Source organism: Toxorhynchites rutilus, chromosome 2 (assembly GCF_029784135.1).
Source record: "Toxorhynchites rutilus septentrionalis strain SRP chromosome 2, ASM2978413v1, whole genome shotgun sequence".
NCBI lineage: Eukaryota > Metazoa > Arthropoda > Insecta > Diptera > Culicidae > Toxorhynchites > Toxorhynchites rutilus.
In genome coordinates, this window is record NC_073745.1 from 301719308 (window position 1) to 301731744 (window position 12437).

A 12437-nucleotide genomic window follows, 5' to 3' on the forward strand; every position below is an offset into this window, starting at 1 on the left:
CATTGTAACGGATAGTCTTAGCTCTGTCGAAGCTATCCGTTCAGTGAGGCCGGAAAAGCACTCGCCGTACTTCCTTGAGAGAATACGAGAAATTTTGAGTGCTTTAACCAGACGCTGTTATGTCATTACCTTTGTCTGGGCCCCTTCACATTGCTCAATTTCGGGTAATGAGAGGGCTGACTCATTAGCAAAGGTAGGTGCAATTGAAGGCGAAATTTATCAGCGTCAAATCGCCTTCAATGAATTTTATTCTTTAGTTCGAAAAAATACCATCGCTAACTGGCAACGCAAGTGGAATGAAGATGAATTGGGCCGGTGGTTTCACTCGATTATCCCTAAGGTTAGCCTCAAGCCGTGGTTCAAAAGTCTGGAATTGAGTCGGCACATCATTCGCACCTTCTCCCGACTCATGTCCAATCACTGTTCGTTAGATGCACTACTCTTCCGTTCCAATCTTGCCAGCAGCAATCTCTGCGTTTGTGGCCAAGGTTATCACGACATCGAACACGTTGTTTGGTCGTGCAAGGTGTATCTGGTCGCCAGATCGAATTTAGAAAACTCCCTTCGGGCCCGAGGAAAACAGCCCAATGTGCCGGTAAGAGATGTGTTGGCTCGGTTAGACCTTGATTACATGTCCTATATATATATGTTTTGTTTTCCTTAAAGCTATCGATCTTCGTATGTGATTGTCCCTATATCCTTATACCCTTCTTCCCTTCCTTTGCGGGTAATTCGTCCCCTTGCTATAAATAGTAGAATAAGGTGAAATGTAAATACACTATAGATATGCGAATAGATTTAAGAATTGAGTGTTCATCAACATTGTTACAATTTCCTTATATCCCATCCTTCTCCTAAAAATATGTCACCCTTCTAATCTCGAGTACACCGCGAGTAATCGGTTTTCCACCTTACTAACCATAGATGTAAGAAAATTTTTTATATATATAGTTTTAAAATTATATTTAAGAATTCGGCTCCATTAAACTTACGTAACTGAGCCTGTAAAAATAAACGAATTAATAAAAAAACGCTAGTTTGGGTGTACAGACTATGTGAACTCTCTGTGTTGTATACTAAAAAACTTATGGCTCCAAAATTTAAAAAAAAACGGTTGATTCAAACATTAGGGTCAGGTCACCGAATTGTACCCTGTCACAATCGCATCAAATGAACCTTTATACTTCATAAACACACAATACTTCGCTCAGAGTGCATTCTAATGAGCGAGAAACAAAACAGTAATAAACCCCTCATCCCGCGAAGCCGTTCTTTTCGGCGTAACATCTAGGTCAAACGTCACACCGCCACTGAAGGTTCACGCTCCCAATTTTTACGCCGCATGTTGTTGAGAGAGTATGTTGTAATAAAATCAGAACGGGCCGCAATCACGATACATCGCTCGGATTTGGTGCCTTCCTTCATAAACTTTGAACCACTCGAACCATCCAAGAAGAAAGCGCAAAAGTACCGTTATTCCGTTAGCTCTTTGCTTCACCTTATGCTCGTGTCCTCCTCGTCACCACCACCCATCATTATCATCATCATCGTCATCAACCATTAACCACCCAAGAACGTAAAAGCAAATTGGTGTGGATTCCAAACACACGGCAGATCGAAATGACCCGAAGAGGAGAGGATAAGTAATAGTGACCTCTTCATCGCTGGAGTGGAGTCAACATTCCACGTCTCCTCCAATGAGGTGGCGGTGGCGGCGGCGACGCGTTGGTGTATGTGTGTGTGTGGGTAAGGAGGGTAAAAATAGAAAACGATTATAAGGTTTCAGCACGTGATCCCATGTCGTGCGGCAATGTCGCCCTTCGGCGGGGGGTTGTTGAGCCGGAAATATAGCGCAAATGGGCGGCAAATGTATGCCTCACGTGATACCGAACAATTGTGTGCGATTGTTTCGGTTTTGGCTCGATGAACTATTCACTACATATGTATATATACGCATATAGCCAGATTGTGACCGGTTTTGTTCTCCGCTGAAGTGCATAGATGTTGTGTACCTGCGCGCTTATTTCGAAATAAAATGTTATGTTAAGCGTGGGAAAATGTACACAGCGAACATAAAAGAAGCTGGCCCAATTTGCCTCATAAAATTTCGGAGAATTCATGCTTCAATGTGATGCTTTGATATTGAAATTCACAATAAACAATTCTAATGCGTGAATGAAACTGTTTCAATTTTTCAACTGTGTTTTCGAAATGGAATCCACTACATGGTTTTTTGTTCTATTTTCGCTATTTACAGATACCTATGCCACACCGACCGTATGAGTCAACCGAGTAATGCGGAAGGGAGGAGCAATTTGTGATAACGAAAGCATTAGTAGCAGAAGCTAGGCCAACAACGAAATTGATACGAATAAGGTATGTTTTATTTTCGAACATTTTGCCAAATTTTTATATTCTGACAACTCTTGTGATGATTGTTATAGTGAACATACTCCGAATGTTGGAGTTCCAACACAAATTAATGAAGGGCTGTCCACATACCACCTGGATAGAAAAAGCATTATTTTAGACACCCCCTCCTCTTCCGTGGACTAATTACGCTCAAACCACATTGCGCTTAAACCGCATGTTAAGTTTGTTTCTATTTTCTATTCTAAAAACATAGTAAATGTTGGGTGTCCCACATCAAATTGCATCAATATCATTACCGAATGCCTGCACCTTACGCTTAACTCCACTCTTATGGTTCTGTGCAACATCTGGCTGCAGCTTCCTCCATATGGAAACCCACCTTTTCTTTACGTCTTCCTCAGATTTAACCTTCTTGGGATGCACGAAAGATACGCCGTTGGCCTCGTACCACTCCAGGACATCCTTTGAATATTGGCACGAAGCTAGATCTGGTCAGAATATCGTAGGGCCCTCGTGTAGCTGTACAGTGGAAGGAGACGCTTCTGAAGACACTCCTTGAGGTAGATTCCGTATACAGTCCCGGTAGCCACGAACGGTGCCCTCCGTTTGCCACATGAGCAAATCGCTAGCCAAATCATGTATTCCTAGGCAAACTTTGAATGTTTGTGCTTCCTTACTTACTCCGGAGAATCAAATTTGTGCTGGGCTGCGAAGAACAATAGTCTCGAAAGTCCGACTTGACGTAAGTCTCATCATCCATGATGATACAGTGAGGCTTCGTCGACATCTGGGTGCACAGTTTCCGGGCCCGTGACTTCCCCACCGTATTTTGCCGTTCGTCCCGATTTGGAGCCTTCTGCACTTTGTACACTCCTAGACATCTTTTTGGCCACATTCCTGACCAAAGCATTGGGATTCCGCTTGAACGCTTTCACGACATGCTTGTGATCCTGATCACTAATAGAACATCCATTCTGACCGCATTGCTCTTTGCGTTCGATGCTCAGAGTTTCGTAGCAACGTTTAATCACATGATCCACCGTTGACTGCACGAGTTGTTTTCCGATGTCTCGACAAGAGAGTTTAGGATTTTCCAGGTGCTTGCGCAAAATCAGTCCGTGACGCTTTTCGGGTGACACTATTTTTTTCAATTTTCAAAAAACTGCTGGCGATAAAAATACAGTGTAAACGGTGTAACTATTTCCACCCGAATTGTCAAGAAAAAATTACTCTTTGAGAATTCTATAGCGTTTTTCCGTGATGCAATTTGATGTGGGACACCCTTTAGTCTAAACAGTTCAAATATTGAACACTTTCCAACGTGGAACAGGTTCTCCATAGCCTTATTCAAATGATCGAGTTACTTGGGCTACAGCTTTTTCGAAGGCCGCAGGCCGTTAAGGTTTGAATGGGAAGTAAAGATTGTAAAAAATTCCCCCAAAAATTTGAAGTTCTCAGCACCAGTACCAGGGTTCGTGTTCAATTCCCGTTTGGATTATCAATTCTGAAGGTAATCTCACATTCAGCCTGTTTAAAAGGTTGCAATAATATCTTAAGTGTATTGTTTCACAAGTTAGGAGAGAATACTTGAACAGAACTATTTTGGTGCCCATAAATGGATCAGATTTCTCGATCGATATATAAATTCTAATTCGCTTGGGACTCAAATATGTTCATGGAAGAGTAGTAGTGAAACCACTCAAACTCTTGACCATTCGACGAAAAGAAATCCCCAAAATCGAATGTATTTCAATACGTGGCGGCAGAGAATGTCCATAGGCAACCTCCCTATTTTAAATATCTCAAAAGCGGAACACAACGAGCATTTGAAGTCTCTTTAATAGAATTTTCAATCCAAAAATTGAAAAGAGATCGATGATCGTCTTCGAAATTGGCTTCGATACCCATATTCCACATTTCCAAATATGAGATTTTCGATCCCTCACTTTTGACTCTAGAACGTTTGCATTTGGAATCTGAGTTGACTTTTTGCTCCTCTTGAGCTACCAAAATTGGTTCGACCGAAAGTTTTGTCTGGCTCCGCCTCTTTGGAGCCACCAATGTTATCCGAGGTAACTTTTTTCCTGGATTTCGGATTTAGAACAATACCTCTCCGAACTTAGGATTGAGCTTGATCTTGTTTTTCTGAATGAATTGAACTTTTTCTTACTTGAAACGAATTGAACTTCGCGCCAATATGAAACGAATTGAACTTACGCTTATGGTTAACTCAATTGATTGAAGGATTTGAATAATCTTGTTTCTCTGAATGAATTGAACTCGATCTTTAACAATTGCTTTCCGAATTGATCTGTTTGATTGAAGGGTTTGAGCAAACTTCCTGGGCAAGAATCCTGACTATACATGAATTCTTACCCAGGCTATAAGCTGAAGCTATAAGGGAGATAAAAGATCTCCAGGAGGCGATCTGGCGTAGCGGTAACATCCATACCTCTCACGCTAAGGGTCACGAGTCCAATTCTCACTCCCGACATTCTTCCGAAATGGAAGGTAAAAGTGACGAACCAGCCAAATGTGTTGAAAGTCATTATAATACAGAAATAAAAAAAAAATAAATAAAAGATCTCCCTTTCCTATCAAGATAACCGCATCGGTTATCTGCCTGCCTACTCCTCTCGGGAGTCACCAATGTTATCCTAGGGAACTTTTCCACTGGATTTTGCAAGTCTTGGCGATTACTCTCTTCGAATTTGGGATTTCTCGTGGTTTTACCTTATTCCGTGCGTGGTGCCTGATTGCCAACGTTGATCGAGGTTTTAGGATTTAGAACAATTGGTTTCCGAACTTAGGATTGAACTTGATCTTGTTTCTCTGAATGAATTGAACTTTTTCTTACTTTGAACGAATTGAACTTCACGCGAATTTGAAACGAAGTAAACTTCACGCGAATATGAATCGAATTGAACTGACTCGTTTGGTGAACTTAATTGATTGAAGGATTTGAACTTGATCTTGTTTCTCTGATTGAATAGAACTTGATCTTGAACAATTGCTTTCTGAATTGATCTGTTTAACTGAAGGATTTGAGATAACTTCCTGTGCAAGTATCCTGACTTTTTATACAGGAATTCTTACTCAGGCCTAAATATATAAGGGAGAGAAAACACCTCCCTTTCCTATTCAGATAACCGAAACCGCATCGGTTATCTGCCTGCCTATTTGCTACATACATTCATCCCACTTGTTTCCACCCTTCGTTATCCGTTATCGCTAAAAGGGGCTCAATCTGGTGAAGGTTTTACAACCTAACTATTTGCTGATTGCCAGCAAAGGAATCCCTATCTATATTTTTCTGTTCATATCTTTACGCTACCCGCGTAGGATCCTATATACACCCATACCTCGCTATACAGCCGCTCTTTATACGGCATTCCGTTATAACGGCCCTCTGCAATTCAGGCACGTTTTCGATTTACGGCCTAAAATGTTTCGTTATAACGGCAAATAAAATTGTGGATTGGTTCAAAAATCACTTTTTTACATGTTACATATTTAACAAATTTAGAACCGGTCTGATTGAATTTGTATGAGTTGGTATCAGAATAATTGATTCCTTATATGGCTTTTCGCTTTGCGGCCAAATTTCGTAGAACGTATCTAGGCCGTAAAGCGAGGTATGGGTGTAAATATTTTTGTTTATGTGCCCTTTCCTTCTCTGCCCTCCGCACGAGATATGGGAATCTGAAACATGGAGTTGGGTTCCAAATAACTTATTTTGAATGCATTTTCATTTTTACAATACACTTTTGAATGGATAGAAATGGGAATTCTAAGATCTGCTACCAGAATAAGAAGTTTGTCATCTGAGTGTGGTAACCGTATTTGTATCTGCCCCTGAAATTAAAACCCGTATTCTTAATTAAGCATCTATAATATAGATCTGTAGATAGAGAATCTGGAATTTGAAAATTAACCTGAATTTTTGAGAACTGGACAGAACTGGATCACAAAACTCAGAATCTTCGATTTGATCAGCTTGGTGTGTTCTTATAGCTACTACTTCCACGCAACAATTATTAAGTAACGATGATTCAGCCTCTCTCCATTTACACCGACTCTGCTGCTTGCAACAAGAAACATCGAACTAGGTGCGCTATTAATAACACAACAATGGAAGCATCATAGCAACTGTCTCCGCTGTCAATTGCCCAACTGAACAGTGGAGCAAAAGAGCAGTAATCTTGCACCGAAAAGCCGTAATAAACACAAGGGATGAAAAATTAATTCAGAATGAGGAATTACAGGGTGTTGTATTTGAAGGTAAATTTTCCAAACATTTATTTCTGACAACTCACGCGTAGTTCGTGTGTCAATGGAAGCAATACTCAATTTGTGTTGCCGTCTCCTCATGGAAAGATTTACTTCTAAGAATCATTGAGTTTTATTATTGATATTGATAGAGTCGAATGAACTGAAGAAATTTTAAGTCTCTATAATTCAAGATAACAAAACAAATGATTGGAATCACAAAAATCTATAAATATGCATTAAATTTCATCTGATAAACATGTGAGTGATGCAAGACACACCTAGTAAAGCAAGGGTGTCATTCGCTTTATGCACAACGTTTTCGAACAACTTGTATGTATAGAAGGCAAAATATTAAGCTAAAGAAGTAATCACGCCAAAGTGATGCAACATTTATCCTCCGCTTTCTTATGTTTGCCCCATACATAACACATAATACATTGTTTGTCACTAATTCCCAAACTCTTTCAAACTCTGTGATATAATTTAAATACCATTCCAATAAATAAAATATCTGTCGCATCCAATCAGTCTACATAAATGTGGCGTTCACTCATCCTTCCTCATAACACCCACTTCCCGTTTAAGGAATTGCTGAATAAACCTTGTGTGTCGGTGAGCGAAGAGCGGGAATTGTCTATCTTAAGATTCATTGTACCTGTAATAAAGTGTCGAAAGACGTGATCTTGCGTTGATCGCACTTGATAAAGAAAAAGTTCAAAACAAAATGTGTTTGATCGTAGTAATATATTATAAGAAGAAAACAAAATTAACTTTTTCGCTTAAAAGTAATTCAATGTTTTAAGAAGAACTGGATTTGATTTGTTGAAAACAACATCCCTCGTACTGTGCTCAGAACCGCTCTCCTCCCCTCTGGCATCGGTGATTTCGGCTTATGTTCAACGATTTTCGATGATTTAGTTGGTTTTTGCTTTGTTACAGCCGTACCGACAGTAGCAGGAGCTTTTTTCTTGTTGCTCAACTTCTTCACAGTAGTAACTTTGAGTTTTTCGGCAGCGGTAGCTGTTTTCTTCTCCCCGGTAGCAGCGGCAGATAATTTGTCAGCAACGGAGACATCTTTTCGGTTTCTTCTCCGGCAATCAATGCCGACTCGAAGACCACCAAACGAAAGGAGTAGCGCGCGCGTGTGTATTTGTGGCGGCTATCTCCTCATGCCTCAATCCTTTTCGATGCTGGTGCTTTCTTTGTCGCCTTCTTAGTGGTACTATTCTCCTTTCCGATGGATTCCCTTTTGGCTTTAGGGAGAATCTTTAACGAACCAGTTTGTGTGCAAAAACGAGCTCTTGGTGACACCTTTCATAAGCGTATTCTTAATGAACAGCTTCGCCACAACCGTGATAACATTCTCCAATCGCTGTACAATTATAACTGAGTGCATTCCAGAGCGGGCACTCGCTTATATACAGATCTGTGTGATTTAGCCTGTTTAGAAAGCAATTTTCAAGCTATTGAAACAAGTTTTTTAATCAATAAGTAACAAGCATATAACGAGTAGACATTTTGTATTTCGAATGGAGTGTTTATCATACCATTTTGTTCAATTGTTTAGAAGGTATTAACGCTCAAAATCTTGTTGCTCCGGCATAACGCTCTCGTTTTCGAAACTTTGAACTTACACCCCAGTATAGAAATGGAAGACGTAGTCCTACGTCAAAACAAATCTTTTTACGGCTGATATACACAACAAATTTTTGACCATTTTTTGGATTCTGTTAGCGAGCGAACAACGACCACGATTGTATTTATCACGACAGAGCTTCATAGTGGCAAAAAATATGTCTTGACTAGGGATTGCATTACCGTACCAAAATTTCAAAAACCGGTTACTCGGTAATGAAAATTTAATTACCGGTAAAACCGGTAAATTACCCGTAAAAAAATACTTTAAAATGAATCATTTTCTTGAATAAGTGGCTTTTATTGATAATAATTATTTTACAAAAAACATTTTTGCAAGCTTTTGCTACTTACACCCAAACTAGCGTTGGCAGAAAACATGTCATCTTTGGCAGAAAAGATGCCATTTCCTATGCATGATAGTCAAATGCGCAAATAATGAGATATTTTTAAAGCTTAAAAATGGTTTGTATGTATGCGAGCAGACATCTCTTTCTGTTTTCTTTTCTTTTCATTGGGATTGTACAAACAAAAAAAAAGTCCATACGACGTCAATGGGGATCGAACCAAGGCCGGCTGTAATGCAAAGTTACTTCACACGACCATGCTATCCATATAGCTGCCAGCGCTATTATAAAGGAGCGTGATAATATTACACCTCATCATAAAATGAAGTTGGAAGGTGTTTTCTAAGACGATAAAGAAGAACATGAACGAGAATATATCTTTCTTTGTCTGCGCCGTGTATTTGGCAAACTATACGAAAAGCTTTCATATGCTTTCATTTAAATGTGTTTCCTGTTTCGCTCCCTCATATTGGCATAGAATACCAATGTCATGTACTAGCCCCTGATGCTCTCTGTGTGGTAGTACGAAAATTCTTGTCTGAAGGTTTCTATCAATCCATTTGTAGACGTTGAGCATGGCCTGGACCATGATATCTATGAATGCTGCAATCACCGCAAGGTTTTCCTTGATGCTCAACTGTTCTGCAGGTTCTGCAGCATCCAGTAGATTTATTTCCTCTTGTTTTCCAGCTTTTGAACCAATTCCATAATCGTCATATTTCATCAAGTCACGAACAATTTCAAATTGATCAATACAGCCCGTGACGTTTGATAGAAGACGCCAAAGTCACCATTAATTGTGTCACGACCCCAAGCAGAATGATCATTCATGTACGCGAACAAATCTGCATAAACGAAACGTCTGCTTCGAACTTTATGATATTCGATCCGATAACTGTTCTAGCCAGGGTTGCCAATAATATTTTTCAAAAAACTGGAAGATCGCTCTTAAAAAAAACTGGATCCTGTAAAACCGTTTTATTTTAAAAAATATCGGCACTAAAATGATTTTTTTTTTTTTACTTATTCTAATGATTGAGCATAGGATTTCCTTCGAAGCTTCGTGTAGTATTTATGTTGTTCATAAAATGGCAAAAATAATTAATTAATCATATCATTCGAGCAGATCTATATATTGAAATGCAGGAATAATTTTTTATCAGGTCCTACGATATTATTCCAATACCAAAGCAACACTGATAAAGTGTTACTTTGGTATTGAAATTATGAAATACTGGTATTTAAAAGCTATTTCTTTCCAATTTTGGTATTTTTCTTTGGTATTTTATCAAGATCTAAATGAGATTTCCTGCTGCACGAGTGATTTACAAATTTGATAAATGTGGAATGTAGCTTACGAAATACTTAACCTATTGCAATCAATAACTCGATATTTTCAATTTTGCGACTTGGTCTCCTCTTACTTAACACCGACTATATTGACTTTATGATCATCTGAACTTTAGAATTATTTGGAGGATCTATAACATTTGATGATTATATAAACTCAACGACAGCATAGCACACGGGCTCTTTGAACCTTTATGGGTAAGATTTCTTGCTATGTACATTGCAAGTTGTGGTTGAAATGGTAGTTCAATTGGTCTGACCTTCAGAATGTTTTGTGGGACCCAGAATATATAATATTTATATAAATTCAAAGACAGAGTAGCACGCACTGAATCCGGAAGCGTGAACAAGAGGAAAACACTAAGTTGAGTGTGTAAGAAACGAATGATAGATCCAATGTAAATACACATTGGATCGAGCGAACGATTAATTTCAAAAAATGAAATTGATCAAGAGATAGGAAGGGTGAGTGAGGGATCAGAGATGCCAGACATGTCTTCATTTTGAAGACGTTTGACTTACTGTGAAGACATTTCATTTTGTGAATACATTTTGAAGACATTATGAAACATGTGAAAACACTGCAGTATGATAGCGTACGTGGTTTGAGAGATGTTATTTCCATGAAATTCTAACTTTTGGCCGAAAATAAAGTCAAAAGACTTTTATCACAGTGTCATCCACTCGCCTTTTTATCAGTGTCACTTGTTTACTTTTGTTCCTAGTAATTGACGGAGACTTTTGTCTCGGGGTTATTCACTTGCTTTTCTCAAACTTTTCCAAGCAGAAAATCCACAAGCATAAAGAATGAATTCAACAACAAAGTGGTTTTAACTTCAAATTCTGGAGAACTTCAAGCGGTCTGAAAACATCTCTAGAAGACATTAGCTTATTTGCGCCCGAGAATTCGGATGATTGTGACATTGTATTTTTATTATTTCGGGCCTAAACTATACAATAGATTAACCGAGATCTTTCAAACGATCACTTCTCGAATCGATGGTTTTCCGGTTACATATCGAGCCAATTAACACTTCTAAACTCATAAAATATAGTATGCAGTTGCGCAATATATTCTTTGTTCACATTTATTGAAATAAATATCAAAAGCTCAAGGTAAGTTTAATGAAATGCGCTATATAACAATACCTATTAGAATAAACATTGAATAAGACATGTGAAACATGAAACATGTGAAGACATTTGAAAAAATCACCTGGAATCCCTTTGAGGGATATTATTTATACATCGTGAATTCATTTTACATAAAATGGGTAAAACTGAAGCACACATATGAAAAAAACTGGATGATATTTGAACAAACTGGAAGATTTTAGGATTTAACTGTTTGACTGGATCGGGAGAAAAAAACTGGAAGAATCCAGTTTAAACTGGAACATTGGCAACGCTGGTTCTAGCATGAATTGAAATCCGACTTCAGCTTCGTAACGGGTTTAGTTCTTCCGGCATAGCAATTCATATGACCAACACTGGATCGAGAGCATCAACCATTTATTTTTTCGCTTCATCGCAGAAGCTTATGTGTGCTTCGTTTCCAGATCGAGAAGCGATTTTTGAACTGAAGTATGGAGGTCGTAGAATCGGCACAACATTGCCAGGAGACTGTTCCATCGGGTTTTCCAATCAAGAAGCAAACAAATATCCTTTCCGTTATACGCGATAACATGTTCCTGGAGAACTTTGTCGATTTTTACCGGAGATTTTCTGGAGAGTTCAACCGTTTTATGTACTTTTTGGATTGTGGAACAGGATTCGGGCTTGATGATGTATGTTTCGTCACTTGTTTCGTCAAAATCGGTGACATCATCATTATCGTCGCCATCTTCTGTGTCCGACCCACCACAATCGACAAAATTTGATTTTTGATACAACACGTCCATGATCGCTAGATGCACACAATGCGCAAATAGGCAAATATATTTTTTTAATGTGTAAAAATGAAAATTACCGGTTATTCATAGTAAAATTACCGGTAATTCGGTAATGAAAAATGACCTGGTATTACCGATAAAAACGGTTAACAATCCCTAGTCTTGATGATTCTCATCGAAATCACTTTTCCTCGCCCTCGAGTAACAAGATTCTTTCAAGAACGTAAAACTTCCTAATAGAACCGTCAGATGACACATGCATGTACTCAATGTTGTCAGGTCTCACAATATAAATATTACTGGAGATGAATTGTTTCCTCATCTTAAAAATCTACAGAACAAAGTTGATGACTTATACCATATTTTTACGATCCTGCACGAGGGTTCATCCTGCCAATTAGTTTTGCATACCCATTGCATCATGATTGATTGATCCAATCTATGTGCACGTAAATTGTGCTTACCGCAGAAGCAAATGTTCGGATAATTTTCATTTCCGCTTGAAAACAAGAAAAATCAACATCGACTGAACAGTTACAGTTGCTTAACAGTAATCACTCACCTTAAA

General features: G+C 38.7%; 1 protein-coding gene across 3 annotated transcripts in view; it reads left to right on the forward strand.

Moving 5' to 3' along the window:
- Nucleotides 1-12437, forward strand: part of LOC129768661 (nascent polypeptide-associated complex subunit alpha, muscle-specific form) — a 235992-nt gene that overhangs the window by 164388 nt on the left and 59167 nt on the right. For all 3 annotated transcript variants that reach the window (XM_055770438.1, XM_055770440.1, XM_055770439.1), the window contains one exon: nt 2258-2376. The gene's annotated coding sequence lies outside the window, so the exon portion shown is untranslated. The remainder of the gene's footprint in view (nt 1-2257; nt 2377-12437) is intronic.